This window comes from Haliotis cracherodii, unplaced genomic scaffold (assembly GCF_022045235.1).
Source record: "Haliotis cracherodii isolate W230 unplaced genomic scaffold, xgHalCrac1.p SCAF_10, whole genome shotgun sequence".
In the NCBI taxonomy this organism is placed as follows: Eukaryota; Metazoa; Mollusca; class Gastropoda; order Lepetellida; family Haliotidae; genus Haliotis; species Haliotis cracherodii.
In genome coordinates, this window is record NW_027266265.1 from 1,817,007 (window position 1) to 1,835,349 (window position 18,343).

At 41.3% G+C, this 18,343-nt stretch overlaps 1 protein-coding gene across 4 annotated transcripts in view; it reads left to right on the top strand.

Moving 5' to 3' along the window:
• The window catches only part of LOC139453960 (neuropeptide S receptor-like), a 70,301-nt gene that overhangs the window by 22,737 nt on the left and 29,221 nt on the right, over window positions 1–18,343 (top strand). For 2 of the 4 annotated variants that reach the window (XM_071235408.1, XM_071235409.1), the window contains exon 2: window positions 15,481–15,535. The gene's annotated coding sequence lies outside the window, so the exon portion shown is untranslated. Of the gene's footprint in view, window positions 1–10,774; window positions 10,942–14,739; window positions 14,831–15,480; window positions 15,536–18,343 lie in introns of those variants that run through there. The other 2 variants (XM_071235410.1, XM_071235411.1) reach the window with 2 other exon arrangements.

Below are 18,343 nucleotides of genomic sequence, written 5' to 3' on the forward strand. Positions count from 1 at the left end.
AGTTTACGAACCAGATGTCAATTTCGTTACGCAATTGTCATTGAACTATGAATAGACTCTTTAGTCCAGACAAAATACAACAGTTACTCCATAATTCAAGCCTAGTTCGGCAAGGGTGGAAACTGGACTTTTATAGTCAAAGTTAACTCCTTAGCCTCGGGAAGATGGAGGGAGACATGGTCTCGTCGTCATTTAATCCTTATTCATGGAAAGATCTGTGTCATCATACTTGAGGTAAAAGAGTGAGTGAGTTGGGTTTAACGCCGCTTTTAACAGTATCCCACTGACAAACCTAGAAACATAATCGGGGCGAACCGGAATTGGAACCCACAATCATAGGTTTCTGGCGTAGCCAAGGGACGCAACTCTGCACAGCGAATCGCGGCGCCTAAGACGACTACCCACCCCACCCCCCACCCCGTGCCCCCTGAGATAAAAGAAACAAAGTACAAATCAAACTTTATGAGTTACTTGATTGACACTGGATATTGTTGTCACTTGGACTGAGCATTTACCGTTATCTGAGGGTCGAGCCAACGATCACAGGTGTCTGGTACGCCTAAGAGACGCACCTCTGCAGAGAGAAATGCAGAGTTTCGACCCTAGTTCCTCCATGCCGATACTAGACCAAGCGTCCTTGGTCACTTTGATGGCCTGTGCGGTAACATCTTCTTGAACGCTGTATCGAGATAACAGACCTCCAGTTAAAGAGGTTTCACTGAATGTTACAATTTAGTTAGAGTTTGTGAATGTGAGGCTTCCCCATGGCGCTGACTGCTATGGCGTGTTGTCATAGGGAATGTGCAACAAGTCTAGAAACGAACACGTTCGTCATGGTTAGCGGGTGGGTATTTACCGTGACGTCGTGCCTGTCTACTCGCACCACGTCGTCAGATATTAACGACGTCCCAGGGAATTCTGATCGTGGGTGGGTTCATTAATAATGTATTATGTTTAGTCTTCTGTGTATCGTGCTATCATGGTTAGCGGGTGGGTATTTGCCGTGACGTCGTGCCTGTCTACTCGCACCACGTCGTCAGATATTAACGACGTCCCAGGGACTTCTGATCGTGGGTGGGTTCATTAATAATGTATTATGTTTAGTCTTCTGTGTATCGTGCTATCATGGTTAGCGGGTGGGTATTTGCCGTGACGTCGTGCCTGTCTACTCGCACCACGTCGTCAGATATTAACGACGTCCCAGGGACTTCTGATCGTGGGTGGGTTCATTAATAATGTATTATGTTTAGTCTTCTGTGTATCGTGCTTATCACCTTGAAAGGATTTGTGTCGTATGTCGTATTCCAGTCGTAGTTAGGATATACAAATGTGAAGGAAAAAATGGTCCCTTTTTAATCAGATTATTATTTTCCGATTTCGTTATTCACACAGCAAGAATTTGATTTACAGATTAGATTTCGAAATATGTTTAATTATATCCAGGGACGACGAATGATACGTGTGATATACATTTCTCCACAGACGACCACGTTACGCTTATGACACCACGCACCTACATCTCTTGGTCTCTATAGTTACGACATGAAATGAAATGACATTAACAGTGTCTATACCGTCACGCTTTACGCACTCAACTACACAGCTGACCTTGTGTGTATTTTATTATAATTCTTATTAAAATACATTTCATTAAGATGATTAAATGTTCCGTGTGAAATATTGACTTGTATTTACGTACTTGATAGACAGCGACGTAACACTTGAGATGACATAACAGAGACAACGTCACCTGCCTTCACGCTACGCTGATATAGAAAAAACACACACGCCACTTTACACATGTCAAGTAGAATTATTGACACAAACACTCGCCTGTATATGTTTAGCTGACGAGGAATGAGTCTATGCCTCCGGGTAAAGATAGTGAGCAGTGCAGATGATACGGGTACAACTCGCTCAGCCGGTTCACTTCCCAGAGTAAATTGATGTTCTGTTGCCTGCGGGCCATTGCGTGTACTCGTTTAAACATTTATGATCCATGAGGTTAAACAAAACCGCGATAATAAAATTTATTTGAATCACATGTGTAATAATAAGTTCACTTGGTTTACGAGTCATTGACGTGATTTAGACAAGCTGTTGACGTATCGAAGAATATTTGAGTTATTTAGATGGATGATCCTGTTCATGAGATTTGTTCTTCTCAAATCGTCCCTCCATAGCTGACGTCATGTAGACATTGACAACTTCTTCTTTACTTCCGGACATTGTACACTAACAGTGTTCCAATTACATCACAGCGTGTCAATTTGATGCAGGGGGAACGCCCGACATGATCCAGTTCTTAGATGTTTACAATTTTGGTGAAAACAGTAATAGGTAAAGTATAACCTCCGCTGGTTATCAATAATAACAAAGCCAACTGACTTGAGTTTGACCCTCACTCTATGAAGGTTCATACTCGAAGCGAATATCAATTCTCATACTTGATATATCACCATTGTATACCTCGAGGGATGTATTACACAATTTCACGTAGTGCGCGTGACTTCGGGGTTACACCAACAGCCATACGACAACCTCTGTATCGCGGATAAAAAAAGAGGTGGAATGAGCATATGTATGCTCAAATTGCCCCACAAAAACGTCTTTTGTTGTTTGGTTTCAACAAATAGATTCCAACCGCATCACTGGGTAAAAAAAGGTCGCTTAAGAACTACATCAGTAAGTCGGGCGTATTGATATCACGATACGGTCATAATACATTTTCATCAAGTCAATATATGGCCGACCCGTAACGGGAGAGATTCCCGAAGTTGTTTATGAACCTGAGGCTGCTACAAGTGTCTGTCATCATTGGTCGATTGGCCGATCTTTGAAGGGCGATTATATAGAGTAGTCAAGTAGATGCCGAGATTAATTCATAGATTGGTGTTCAGTGTCTGTGTAGACACGGATCGAGTCGATACTACCCTAGTTTGGATGTGCATTTCTTCCTTTTTTGGCTCAAAGACCGATATACGTGAACGAAATTCTCATGGATTTTTCCCGGTAATGTGGAAGCAGTCCGTCGATATTGATGTCATTAAAAAATACAGTCTCGTGAAAAACGGACGCAGGTCCAAATGCGTTGTTCATACACGAATGAATGTCACTTTCGGGGTCATGTGACCAATGGAAAAGCCGTATGTCCTATAACCTTCACATTAATCCAATATAACTTCATTCGTGACCAACTCGTGTTATTCCGGGACAAGCCGAATAGCGGGTTACGGAAAGGGGCGAGTGGTGACGAATGATATAACTTATTCACCTAATTCCAACGCAGCTGTAGTCATAATAAAATCCAATGCAAAATCCGATTCACGTATTACAGATACAGTTTTAGTATCCCCTCAATGGCTGAGCACGCAGACCTAATCCGATTTTAAAGTTTGCCCCATGGTATTTCAGAAACACACAAATATGACATTATCTTGTGTGCATTGCCTCTGAAGTCTTTTAAGTCAGGCACTGTATGAGCTTAACGCTGTTTCCCTGAATGCTTCAAAGGGTCGCTTGTTTACACTAATGATGAGGATGTTGACCATTGAGAGCATCTGAAACACCGTAACGATAATCAATTGATAGTTGTTTGATTCCTGCGTGACAAATCATACGTACGTGACTTGTCATTTGTGTGAGACTTCAAGGATAATAATCGGGTGCAGTACAAAGGATAAGTGGGTATCTCACTCGCTCAGGTTTCATTTGATGTTTGGGAAACCACTGTTTACATCTTTAACTTGTTGGGTTTTCCTCCCACATTAGGTGAATGAGTGAGTTGGGTTTAACGCCGCTTTTAACAGTATTAGCGTGTCAGCTTAATGTGGGAGGAAAGCCCGAAGTGATGCAGGTTTCAGGCGCTTAAAATTCGGTGAAGCCCACGAACACGGGTATGGTGCTGACAAACCCAGAAACATAATCGGCGTGAACCGGGATTCGAACCCACAATCATAGGTTTCTGGCGTGCCCAAAGGACGCTACTCTGCACAGCTAATCGCTGGGCCACCCGTGCCCCACCCCCCCTTTTCCTCCCTCCCACATTAAGCTGATATGCTGACATGCCGTGAAATAACTGGAATATTTTTAAAAGCGGCGTTAAGTCACACTCACTCACTCTTAAACATGTTGCACCTTTTCGGGACATGTTGTTAGCATCAAGGGTTCCTGTGAAAAAACCCAAGAAGAGAAAAAAACAAACATTTTCATCACACCATAGACCATCAAGCCATTATAACATTATTGATGGTAGACCACGCTGGTAGTAACACCGATGCATCTGGTTGAAAAAACTCCAAAGCTTTCGTTTCATTGAAGCTATATTTTTGACAGCAGTTTCTCTTTGTGTGGATACGAGCAGTATTAACGATTTTTTTTCTGCGGCTTACATAACACGCGGGCTCATCTCGTGGCGTGTACTCAGCAACGCGTATATTGTTCCATTGATTAAGTCTTCCTGTAGGAAATGTCAAGTACCGCTTTTCCTGGATTGAGGAAACAATAACGAAGTTCAGGCGGGGGTTAATACGTGAACATCCATCTCACAGTGTTTGTCAAGAAGTGGAGCGTGGATCTTGGCGGTCTGACAACGCATAACAGTAGAGCAGTGAAAAACAGAGATCATACACCAGGCAGTTTATACCAGATACCATTGATCAGAGAGTATACACCGGACAATGGTCATCATGTATACACAGGCAATGGTCATCAGACACCAGTCATTATCATACCTCCATGTCAGAATGATGAGATCTGACCACACGCTGGTCATCAGACAGTATACATCTGACAGTATACACCACACGCTGGTCATCAGACAGTATACATCAGACAGTATACATCAGAGAGTATACACCACACGCTGGTCATCAGACAGTATACATCTGACAGTATACACCACACGCTGGTCATCAGACAGTACCAGACATTATTCTTCAGACAGTGTAGACTAAACACTGTACATTAAATATCAGACGGTATCCTTCAGACTTGAGAACAGTACACATTTGGGAACGGATATAGGTTAAATTATTTTCAGAAACGTTTAATGACCATTTTGATTTAGCTTCCTGCTATGACACCTCAAGTTCTGATATACAAACTCTACTTCCCAGAATCTTACATACACAGCACAGTATGATTACCTACACAGTACAGTATGATCACCTACACAGCACAGTATGATTACCTACACAGTATCTGAGACACTTGTCGTAATGTCTCTCGACCTCTTTAACTTTAGCCATGAGTGGTAGGTCTGCGACCAGTACAAACTTGGCACCAAAGCTTCCTATTATTCGTATGTCAAATTAAAAGACCATGTCTCGAGTAAACACCTTTCAATTCCCTGTATACAACTCATTACTTTACAACATACTTTTCATTGCTTTATATTACTTCTTAATGATTCGTTTTACAACATGATGTTGACACAGACTATATTAGCCATCTGCAAAATCACAACGATCATCAAGTTAACAAAAGACTCTCAGCTCATTGCCGTCGATGTAACGTTTCCTTGGTGTCAGTATGAGTGCGGATGACTCACAGGCCAGCACAAATGGGGCGGAGCGTAAACAGCAAGGTAAATCAATGTTTACCAGCTTCACGAGAAGAAGGTTTGAACCATCGAGAAGTCCTTTTCCCAGATGAGAAAGAAATATCGATTGAGACGAGATTGGGACAGTTAAGGGACAATGGGCTGTTGAGGAACGCCTGTCGCGTTAACGCACACACCCTAGCATTCTTCCGGGAGGTATTGCTGTGGTTTCTACAGAACCCAGGAACCAGAATCCTGTAACGGAAGCTAACGTTTCTAAATCTTATATAATTGAGGTGGTTGGGCCGATAATTGTGTCAGCCATTACGCCAGCGACAGTAAAAAGCTATATAATTCTTGTTAATTGTTAACTTAAAATGTGGCCGGAATATTGTAATCACAGAGTATTCTTCTGTCAATTGTGCAGACCAAGAGCGCCACCATAATATTCTATCAGTAACAACTTTATATCCCAGAATATGACGTAGCTATAGCCGGTCGCAATACAAGATATTTTTCAAATTAAAACTCTGAGTCGGAGTATTTAAGGAAGAACACCTTGCACAAATGTAATTCTTGTGGCACACAGTTTCGTCTGAAATTGTGCCCGTGTGGAGTAATTTCAATTGTTTCGTAAATAACTGTCGACGACATGTTGTCCATGATGCGATATGTCAGACATGCAATGTTGCATTTCCGATTGAAGGATAATTTTTTTTCCTTACTCACGACTGGGAATAGGATGCTTTGCAATTATTTATGAACATCAAATCGATTTACTCCAGTCCGTTTGTTTGTGGTCGTTTCCTAGGACAGGGAATATTTATATTCCACTGATGCAGCCGACGTCGGTTAACCTGAATAAAATACAGTTTTATCGTTGTGTGTATGCCATCTTGTCACCATAACACCGTGCTGTATATATGGTATCAGACACCTTGCTGTATATATAGTATCAGACACCGTGCTGTATATTAAGTATCATACACCGTGCTGTATATTAAGTATCAGACACAGTGCTGTATATTAAGTATCAGACACAGTGCTGTATATCAAGTATCAGACACCGTGCTGTATATATAGTATCAGACACCTTGCTGTATATATGGTATCAGACACCGTGCTGTATATTAAGTATCAGACACAGTGCTGTATATTAAGTATCAGACACCGTGCTGTATATATGGTATCAGACACCTTGCTGTGTATATGGTATCAGACACCGTGCTGTATATTAAGTATCAGACACCGTGCTGTATATTAAGTATCAGACACCGTGCTGTATATATGGTATCAGACACCTTGCTGTGTATATGGTATCAGACACCGTGCTGTATATATGGTATCAGACACCGTGCTGTATATATAGTATCAGACACCGTGCTGTATATATGGTATCAGACACCGTGCTGTATATATGGTATCAGACACCGTGCTGTATATATAGTATCAGACACCGTGCTGTATATTAAGTATCAGACACATGCTGTATATATGGTATCAGACACATGCTGTATATTAAGTATCAGACACATGCTGTATATTAAGTATCAGACACATGCTGTATATATAGTATCAGACACATGCTGTATATTAAGTATCAGACACATGCTGTATATTAAGTATCAGACACCGTGCTGTATATATAGTATCAGACACCGTGCTGTATATATGGTATCAGACACCGTGCTATATATTAAGTATCAGACACTGTGCTGTATATTAAGTATCAGACACCGTGCTGTATATATGGTATCAGACACCTTGCTGTATATATAGTATCAGACACCGTGCTGTATATTAAGTATCATACACCGTGCTGTATATTAAGTATCAGACACAGTGCTGTATATCAAGTATCAGACACCGTGCTGTATATTAAGTATCAGACACCGTGCTGTATATATAGTATCAGACACTGTGCTGTATATATAGTATCAGACACCGTGCTGTATATATAGTATCAGACACCGTGCTGTATATTAAGTATCAGACACCGTGCTGTATATTAAGTATCAGACACCGTGCTGTATATATAGTATCAGACACCGTGCTGTATATTAAGTATCAGACACCGTGCTGTATATTAAGTATCAGACACTGTGCTGTATATTAAGTATCAGACACCGTGCTGTATATTAAGTATCAGACACTGTGCTGTATATTAAGTATCAGACACCGTGCTGTATATTAAGTATCAGACACCGTGCTGTATATTAAGTATCAGACACAGTGCTGTATATTAAGTATCAGACACCGTGCTGTATATTAAGTATCAGACACTGTGCTGTATATATAGTATCAGACACCGTGCTGTATATATGGTATCAGACACCGTGCTATATATTAAGTATCAGACACCGTGCTGTATATTAAGTATCAGACACCGTGCTGTATATCAAGTATCAGACACCGTGCTGTATATTAAGTATATCAGACACCGTGCTGTATATATGGTATCAGACACTGTGCTGTGTATATAGTATCAGACACCGTGCTGTATATATGGTATCAGACACCGTGCTGTATATATGGTATCAGACACCGTGCTGTATATATGGTATCAGACACCGTGCTGTATATATGGTATCAGACACCGTGCTGTATATTAAGTATCAGACACCGTGCTGTATATTAAGTATCAGACACCGTGCTGTATATATAGTATCAGACACCGTGCTGTATATATAGTATCAGACACCGTGCTGTATATATGGTATCAGACACTGTGCTGTACATACCTGTTGGAGAGCGTGATAGTAGTAGCATGCATTAAAGGCATACTTGAAGACATGATCGTAGCATACAAGCAGGAGCAGGATAAAAGCAAAGTTATAGCTATTTGCTCTGACATCTTTCGTAAGAAATACATATCAAGTATGATATGATAATTATTATATTTGAAAAAGCCACCTGTGTAAACTTTCCTGAGGATGAATATTCCTTTGGACGAAAAGAGACGTTTTATTCAGTGGCAGCTTCTTTGGTGGGGGAAGCGAGTATGATAACTTTATTTCTCATTTAAAAAAACCGTATATATTAACCAGTGCCATATTCAAATAGTTCTACACCGTACACGTTTATAATAAGGAACTTCATTGTAATTCTGCTTTTCTAGAAGCTGAATATGATCCAACAGGTGAGTGAGTATTGTTTTACCCCACTTTTAGCAATATTCCAGCTATATCACGGCGGGGGACAGCAGAAATGGGCTTCACATATTGTAAATCGGGAATCGAACCCGGGTCTTCGACGTGACGAGCGAACGCTTTAACCACTAGGCCACCAATCGCCCAATGACATAACAAGATATATATATATATATATATATATATATATATATATATATATATATATATATATATATATATATATATATATATATATATATATATATATATATATATATATTCTTTCAATTATTTTCCAACTGAATGAATATTTGAATAAAATTTACTTTCTCCTAAAACTTTATATTCTATATAACGTTTGGCGAGGGACCACTTTAGGTGTCAAGAGGCGAGATTACTCTCCGTGATACATTTGTCATCCTGCAATTCTGTAACGATAAAACATTATTAATAGTCGTTAGATATTATGCCTTCTGTATTTAGTGCACGACAAAAGACATTAAACTGCAACCATAACAATAGTTGGCGATTTACTGATTCGGAAGATTTGGTGTTTGCCTCATCCGAATCATATACAGCGGAATGACGAGGACAACATCATCACCCTCTAGATAAGACTCCAACATCAATCATATCGTCATTTACTTCATCTTATATTATATTCAGTGGCTGCTGGATGAAATCTGATACGAGTTTTCAGGAAACTGACGTTACTTTAACCACGATCATATTATGCTGCTGTAGTTTCGATGTCGCAGCTGACACTAATAACGTCACAGACGCTGCCACCCACGACTCACACACCTACACGGACGGCGGCAGGTGTTGTGCGTAGTAGGCCACCTGTTGAAGAAGGCACAACTCTAATAATCCCTTCATTTGAAATGCAACAGCTTCAGTGTGGAATGATCTACCACTGGAAATATAACAATCCTCAAACTTGTCATCTTTTCACAGACAGATAAAACATTCATTTTTAGACAGGCTAACTCGGACTCTTCCAACAAGCGCTCAGATCATAGTTTACTGTGTGAATGTTGGCGCTCTATAAGTGCGTATCATTATGATTGTACAGATAAAACTATATAAAAAATGGAGCAAAGAGGGGTTGGGTGATCCTGGCACAGTCAGGGTGGTTAGGCTCATCATCAGCTCAGGGCCCTTGCCCCCTCTACACGCAGCCCAGACAGAGAATGGGACTTCTCCAAGGAGGGGGCACGGGTGGCCCAGTCGTCTAAGGCGCCGCTATTCGCTGTGCAGAGTTGCGTCCCTTCGGCATGCCAGAAACCTATGATTGTGGTTTCGAATCCCAGTTCGCCCTGATTATGTTTCTAGGTTTGTCAGCACCATACCCGTGCTCGTGGGTTTCACCGAAGTGGTAAACGTCTGAGACCTGCTTCACTTCGGGCTTTCCTCCCACATTAAGCTGACACGCCGTGATATAACTGGAATACTGTTAAAAGCGGCGTTAAACCCAACTCACTCACTCTCCCAGGAAGTTCTGCCTAGTCAAACCCACCCAGAACGTTTTTGGAGAATATGAAGACTCCCCAACACTGCAGCCTTCTGCATTACCCAGATTGTCAGAAGGGCTGTATTCCTGGTAACAAACCCGGGTACTCCCCCAATGACAGTCAACAGATTGGGAGGTACCAAAACGTAGGCACCGAGAACAATGGGGAGTCGGACAACTCGGTACGTGGGATGCAAGCATAATATTTCGAAAGCGAGCTCTACATGTTTGCCATGTTTCCCCTGACTCCTGCCAATCACATTAGTGTCATAAGGGACAGAAAATTCAATTACATAAAATATTTCTTTGGATATATGAAAAATGACAAGATCAGGTTAGATTATTATCATGGTAAGAGGTGTTAACGTCACGGGAGTGGGCGCATGTGGTATTCCCGAAAAGTAGGAATCATTATTGGCTGGAACCTATGGTTTGTAAAAGAACCATTCCACACCAGAGTACAATCAATGGTCGCGACGGAAGTGACGACATCGCTTTATCGTAATGTAATTGTTCTAGTTTGATATAACAGCTCATACGTATGGTGAGTGAATGTTGGTTTAAACTCCGCTTTAAACATTATTTCAGTTGTATCGAGGCGTGTCAACTTTGAGGAAACCATGGACCGATACCCAGATGGTGGAGGACCTAACATACCACGTGACCTAAATACGTCACAAAAGAATTCTCTTTCTGCACACGACTACTGGTTAGGACGTATGCGCAGAAAACGAAACCGTGACATTCACGTTAATGTAAGCCTCGTTGTGGGATACGCAGCGCTTGAGATGGTCGCTTGATGATTACCTTTACTGTATATGAATAGTCTTAATTGATACAGGCCTTGCGCGTTTATGGTACAGGGACCAAGTTAGAATCATTATCGTTCTAATCCTGGATTCTGTCCAACTAGCATAGGGTGCTGGGGAAGTCAGCTGCCCCGTGGCCTGGTGGTTAAGGTGTTCGCTAGTCAGGTTTAATTCCCCACATGGGCACAATGTTCGAAGTTAATTCCTTGTATCCCTGGGGCTGTCGGGTGGCCTATTGGTTAAAGCGTTCGCTCGTCTCGCCGAAGACCCGGGTTCATTCCCGACATGGGTACAATGTGTGAAGCCCATTTCTGGTGTCCCCGCCGTGATATTGCTGGAATATTTCTAAAAGCGGCTTAAAACCAAACTCACTCACTCACTCGCCTTGTGTACCACGCCTTTTTATGACCGCTTAAAGCACTACCAGTAACCATATTAACTCAGTGATGGAGACATATTAGAATTGATGCCGGAATAGAAGGTTTTTTTTAATCCTAACTCTCTGCCGGAGACGTATAATTACAACAAATATACACGATCTCTTCTCCCAATACCCTAATGGTATTGCAAGATTTCTAATATTACACTGATAGCATCTAAAATAATTATTTATTATCATCTAATATATCTGTACCTAATGAACGCTAACAAAGTAAGCACTTTCACGGAGAGATTCTCCTCAAGTAATTACCCCCTATTGCTTAACTGGACCCGATAGGCCATTAGACAAGCATGCACTCAATACAAATTGCATATGAAGGGGTTCTGGTTGTTGCAGAACGTGATTCCTCTGTAGAATGTAGAATGTTTGTTGAGCTGCACTGCAAACGTGCATCCAACATTGGTCGCCAGCAGCATATGCTGGTAGTGTTGCTGAAGACCTATTGTTACCCGGATGTTCACGGGTTGTACGTCTTGTAGATCGGGTCACCATGGTCACGCACGGGGACCTGGTTGATTGCATATGATCGTACCCCAACGGCGTGGATCGTTGCTCATACTATCAATCACTATTTTGTCTGGCCCAGACTCGATTATTTACAGGCTATTGGATTATTGTGCGACGCTTAACAAACAAAAAGGACAATATAATTTCAATGATGACATACCATTGTCAACACTATTAAGGATATACAATGGCGTATAAACCCTATAGTATAGCACAAGTTGTATCATTTCATGCTGATGTTATATGACGGCACAGGTAAGCCACGCGGCTGTCCTCGAAACCTGTAAATCCTAACCACCAAAATTCATTTAGAACATGTGTCGACAACGAACTTCGATAGATGTCGATAAGGGTATGTCTGCACAATAAACTCATGTCACAGATGTGAATTGATCTTATCTACGCGATGTTTGATTGATAAGTTGATGACTGGAGTTGTTTTAGATACATCTTGTTACGTGTCGATTCCCACGTTGAAGCAATATGTTAAGCCGTAAATATGTAAGAAAAATAATTTAGTGTGAAACCAACAAACAGCCAACAAATGGAAAACAATCAACAAATTAATCTGTTACAATATTCACCAGGTTTACAAATCTATACAAATTACTACATCGCAATTACCATGACAGTACACAATAGAGTAGTATTCAATGGCACTTTATTATACATTGGCACTATATAACACCATGGCGGGGGTCAGTATCAAATGCAAAAACAGTGGTGATAGCCAAAGTCACTGATAATAATATATTCACCCAGCATCAGTGGACAGTGGTCAAGCTTCCGATGTCGGCCTAGGCTCGGAATCAGGGGTGATAATTGATCTTCACACGAAGCCAGTCTTGATGTAATATGAGATGTGAGATGACAGGCACGCATTTGCGTCACTTGCATAGTCCACCTAGCTTCAAGAACTTTCCACACAGTGCCATCACATCACAGAATATCCCACATCTTTCTATAACGCTAGTCACTCTTCTATGCTATTTCGGAAATTTACATATCGCACTAGCATCTAAATAAAATAACTTCCTCATCACTGCTTACATTAAATTGTGCAACATTCCTGACAACTAATCATTTTCCAAAAACAATGCAATGAACTTCTACTGAATCTCAACAGAAACAATGTAATGCAGTTACACTCATTGTTTAGCAACAAATTACAATGTCATACACAACACAACAAACACATGTGCACAAAAAACACTTTTCTATGACGCAGTTTAGAGCCACTTGTTTTTTCACCAAGTGACCCTAACAGCTACCGTAATTTCTTCTATGTGATGATCAGAACTCACCTATCAACCCTCGTACAGAATTACTTGGCGTATAGCTCCCGATGTAATGTGACACGTTTGGGACCAGACCTTCGTGTAACGCCCCCCCCCCCCCCCCCCCATGTAACGCCCCCCCCCCCCCCCCCACTCACACACACCGCCCTCCCCAAACTCCCACCCAAACCCACTCCACTTCACCCGTGCGTTGCTGCATAGAGTTTTACGCTACCCAAGACACAGACATAACACCTACGGCTCGGCGCTTAGTTGATTATCGACCCTGGACCAGCAAACCAGTGGTCGATAACATGAGCACCGAAGCACTGTCAGGTACGATGACGTACAACTAGCCAGGTGGCGCAGAATATCTTGATGCCAGTTTTAGTCGACAAGCATTGGTGATAGTAGGTGGCGTTCTGCCCCGGGACCCCGCACAATCTTCAATGTAGGTTTGTTATACTTTCCACACAGCAGCGCTATATCGATTCTTTCATAACATATGTCAGCAGATCGAACACCGCATGCGCCCCTTTTACGCATGCTTCCGGTTTTCTAGATTATCTGTCGGAAAACTCGTTAGTTGTGCAATATGTTACGTTATCACTAAATTACGAATCTTTGAACGCGCATACACTCAGAGCGATTGTCCTGGACCGGCAACAGTTCCCTACTCCATCAAGGCGTGACAACAGTGGAACCACAGTCGTTGCCCAGGGGAATACTTTCAAAACATCATTTTAATTTCCTGGCAAAGATGTTCTATTTTATCATCTTATTCTAACCAAATAAGGAAATTGCACAATTTAAAACCCATTAACTCCCATTACCCAAATAAACTAATAGAGTTGCGTCCCTTGTGCATGCAAGACACCTATCATAGTAGGTTTGAATCCCAGTTCGTCATGATGCCACCAAAACGCGCTCCTTGATCAAGCTGACATGCCGTGATAGAGCTGAAATACTGTTCAAAGCGTCGCTGAACGAAACTCGTTCACTCATTTCCATGACAACATCTTGTTTTACGTAATATTACTTTTCTGTAGGGTTCTAGTGTGACCTAACAGTATTGTTGGAAAAGATTATTAGTCTCAACCTAACACATGCAATGCCTGTAGGTATGTAGATATAATCGGATAACCGTTACTATCGTGTCATGCGTTATGCCCCATTGTCCAAATAACGTGCCATGTTACATACAATATTGCCCCAGGCACAACACACAACAAGGTTCATACCGATAACATACAACTCCACACAAAGACCTCGCTGTCCAAACACCTGTCTGATTACAGGTCATTGCTATTATACTCAGCTGACATAAAATGCCCGTCTCGATATGTAGTCAGGCAGAGCGTGTATACACACTAGTGTTGAATAATCCATGGCACCAAGAACAGCCATGACGTCATCGCCTGAAAGAATACCATCGCTACCTGAGTCATCGGACCCAGGTGTGTAGTCTGCGTTGGCGCTAGTGATGCCAGGAATCCTCTCAAAGAACATCATTGTTCTCAAGCGCCATGTCGTGAACCTAATCTGGGATATGGAGAGAATGTTTTCTGATATTTCCCAAGAGCGGATCAACTTAACGGATGAGATTTAGGTAGGCATTACAAAGCAGGACCGCCGATACGCGCTACAACTCCACCGTGAATCTAAGCTTGTCTGTAGTTAACACGAGCACCAAATAGTTGAAATTTGAATGGACAGAGTTTTTTTGGAACCGGAATTGAAAATGTGTCTTTGAAACATGATTTGACAGTGTGTCTGTGCTGTCTTGTCAGACACGTACAAGGGTCTGATTATTGATCATGTTCTTTAATTTGTGACAAGAAAATGTCAGAATTTGTTTTAGATTCCCAAATCGACCGCATCTCCACCTGTTAACAATCCATGCAGTATGTAGATGTAGGTTAAGTCTGTAAATGTCACGATGTGTACTGCTATTCTCACTGTGGCAGCACTTCCACCTGACATACACACTTCATGCATGTTTATCGTATGTTATCCGGATGTTCGCCAATACAGTCAATTAATAAGATAGTATTATGATTTGAAATGGGACAGTAGAGTGATAGACACAGACGGGACTGATTGTCAATACTGTGCGGGTAGGCTGGTGAACCGTATGGATATTAGATAGACGCAATATGCTGCAGCTGTTGTGTAAAAGTAAATTAAAATAGGTTAAACTGTGCACGCCCTTCAAACCTATATCAATATGTAATTATTGAACTGATGTACGTTTTTCAGATACCTGGGCTATTTCCACCTGGATATCGGAAGTCGTGACTACAGCGATGATTCGGTGAGTGATCTGTGTCATGTAAGGGTGAGTGAGTGAGTGAGTGAGTTGGGTTTTTAACGCCGCTTTTAGCAGTATTCCAGTTATATCGCGGCGTGTCAGCTTAACGTGGGAGGAAAGCCCGAAGTGATGCAGGTCTTAGACGTTTACCACTTCGGTGAAACCCACGAGCACGGGTATGGTGCTGACAAACCTAGAAACATAATCGGTGCGAACTGGGATTCGAACCCACGGGTTTCTGGCGTGTCCAAGGGACGCAACTCTGCACAGCGAATCGCGGCGCTTTAGACGACTGGTCCCCCCGTGCCCCCTGCCATGTAAGGGGGCGGTGGGGTAGTGTAATGGTGAAAGTGTTTATCAGTCACACCAGGAGCCGGGTTGACTCGCTACATGGGTTGACTCCCTACATGGGTACAATGTCCAAAGCCAACTGTTACTGTGTCGCGTCCTTTTTATCATTAAATAGTTTACTTCTTATTATTGAACAGTTTAGTTTGTATTTGTCCACGTGCTTACTACGTTATTTATCAAAACATTTGTAATGACTGTAACCTATATTACTCAAAGAAGTTAAGGAATACCCGATAATGTCACATGACTATAGTAAAATATAGTAATATGAAAGAATCGCGTGTTTGTATACATTAGGTATATGGTGAATTCTGAACATTAAGAAAATCAGGTTGACAGGACGACTTAAAGTAGATAAGTAAATGAATCAATGTATGTTGTATCAATAATACATGTACACAAGGGTACATATGTTGTATCAATGATACATGTACACAAGGGTACAAATGTTGTATCAATGATACATGTACACAAGGGTACATATGTTGTATCAATGATACATGTATACAAGGGTACATATGTTGTATCAATGATACATGTACACAAGGTATATATGTTGTATCAATGATACATGTACACAAGGGTACATATGTTGTATCAATGATACATGTACACAAGGGTATATATGTTGTATCAATGATACATGTACAAAAGGGTATATATGTTGTATCAATGATACATATACACAAGGGTACATATGTTGTATCAATGATACATGTACCCTTGTGTACATATGTTTTATCAATGATACATATACACAAGGGTACATATGTTGTATCAATGATACATATACACAAGGGTCTATATGTTGTATCAATGATACATGTACACAAGGGTATATATGTTGTATCAATGATACATGTACACTAGGGTACATATGTTGTATCAATGATACATGTACACAAGGGTATATATGTTGTATCAATGATACATGTACACAAGGGTATATATGTTGTATCAGTGATACACATACACAAGGGTACATATGTTGTATCAATGATACATGTACCCTTGTGTACATATGTTGTATCAATGATACATGTACACTAGGGTACATATGTTGTATCAATGATACATGTACACAAGGGTACAAATGTTGAACGAATCAGCACCGATCAAGAAGACCGTTTAGAGCCCCGAGGTATTATTCCAACTGCAGGGTCGCTCCGAAGTCTCCGACTATGTATAGGGTTCGACCTGTATACATATGTTTACTGAGTACAGAGGCGGCAGCAGGCTTGTAGGGACGAGGATGTTAAAACATGCAATTAGCGTTCTCAAGGAGAGACTTCCAAACTCGGCGCCAACATTGTTCCCTTACCTTGAACATTTATGAGCAGAATTTGAAAACAACATGCACAAAGCACGAGGCTGAAACCATGCTCTGATTAGGTAATGGAAATTTCAACTTTAACATTTCAAATACACAACCACAATAGTGTAAATCTACAACCTTTCACCCACGCACGGAGAGCTGATGGAGCTAGCATTGTGTCATGTGGATGTACACAAGCCGAGGCAACAACACACGCTGTCGAAACATTACTGGGCTGAAAAAAGTCGCAGAAACAATTATGATTCCCGCATCAAATACATCACTATCGAATAACCCTTTCTTGTTTGTTACATATTCAGCCACCATCAAACATGGATGTATACGTTATTTTGTCCAGACGGTTCTATCGTGCTATCCAGCTGAGATACCATGCTGCAGTTTAGCATACCCCACCCAGACACGGTATACTGACTTCGAGCCGACCAGTCTTTGTTTTATTCCTTTAATACCCAGCGCCAGGCAGCCTAACAAAATCAATTGTACGGAAGCGCACAGTGATCACATTCAAACATTCTATTACTGTAAATCTTGAAATTAACGCTAGCGTGAATTAAATGGGAAAAATGCGAGTGGTCTTTGCTCGCATTAAATAACTTCGCATCTATGTCTACAGCTATCAACAATAAGACGGCCTCACTGCACACTTAGGATAGCGGAAATACCAACTTGAATATAAACACAAACACGGTTTATTGAGCAGCAGTTGTAACAAGTATATAACAATGTCTTATAGAAATATATGCTTTATATAGATAACAACATCGTGATTGTTTGTAAGGTCGCTTCAGGACAACATCTTGCTCTTTCGTGAAGTTTCAAGTCTTTATACTCTTCCAACTTCTAAACGCCTATCACAGACTATATTTCCAAATATTTCCGAATGTAAGCGCACTCTAGTACGGTACATCATTATATTTAACAAGCCCTGAAATATATAATTGCAAAACCATTCTGAAGTCTTTCTGTAGACTTTGTAGTAGAGGTTGACCACAGCCCTCTGGGAACGGTAGAGATTGCCAGGAATAGATGGGTCGTGTGTCCTCTACGTCTGCGACGACACCAAGGACACACTACGTCCCCGGTGGCGGTGATATAATTGTACCAGAACCCCCCAAGATTCCTCG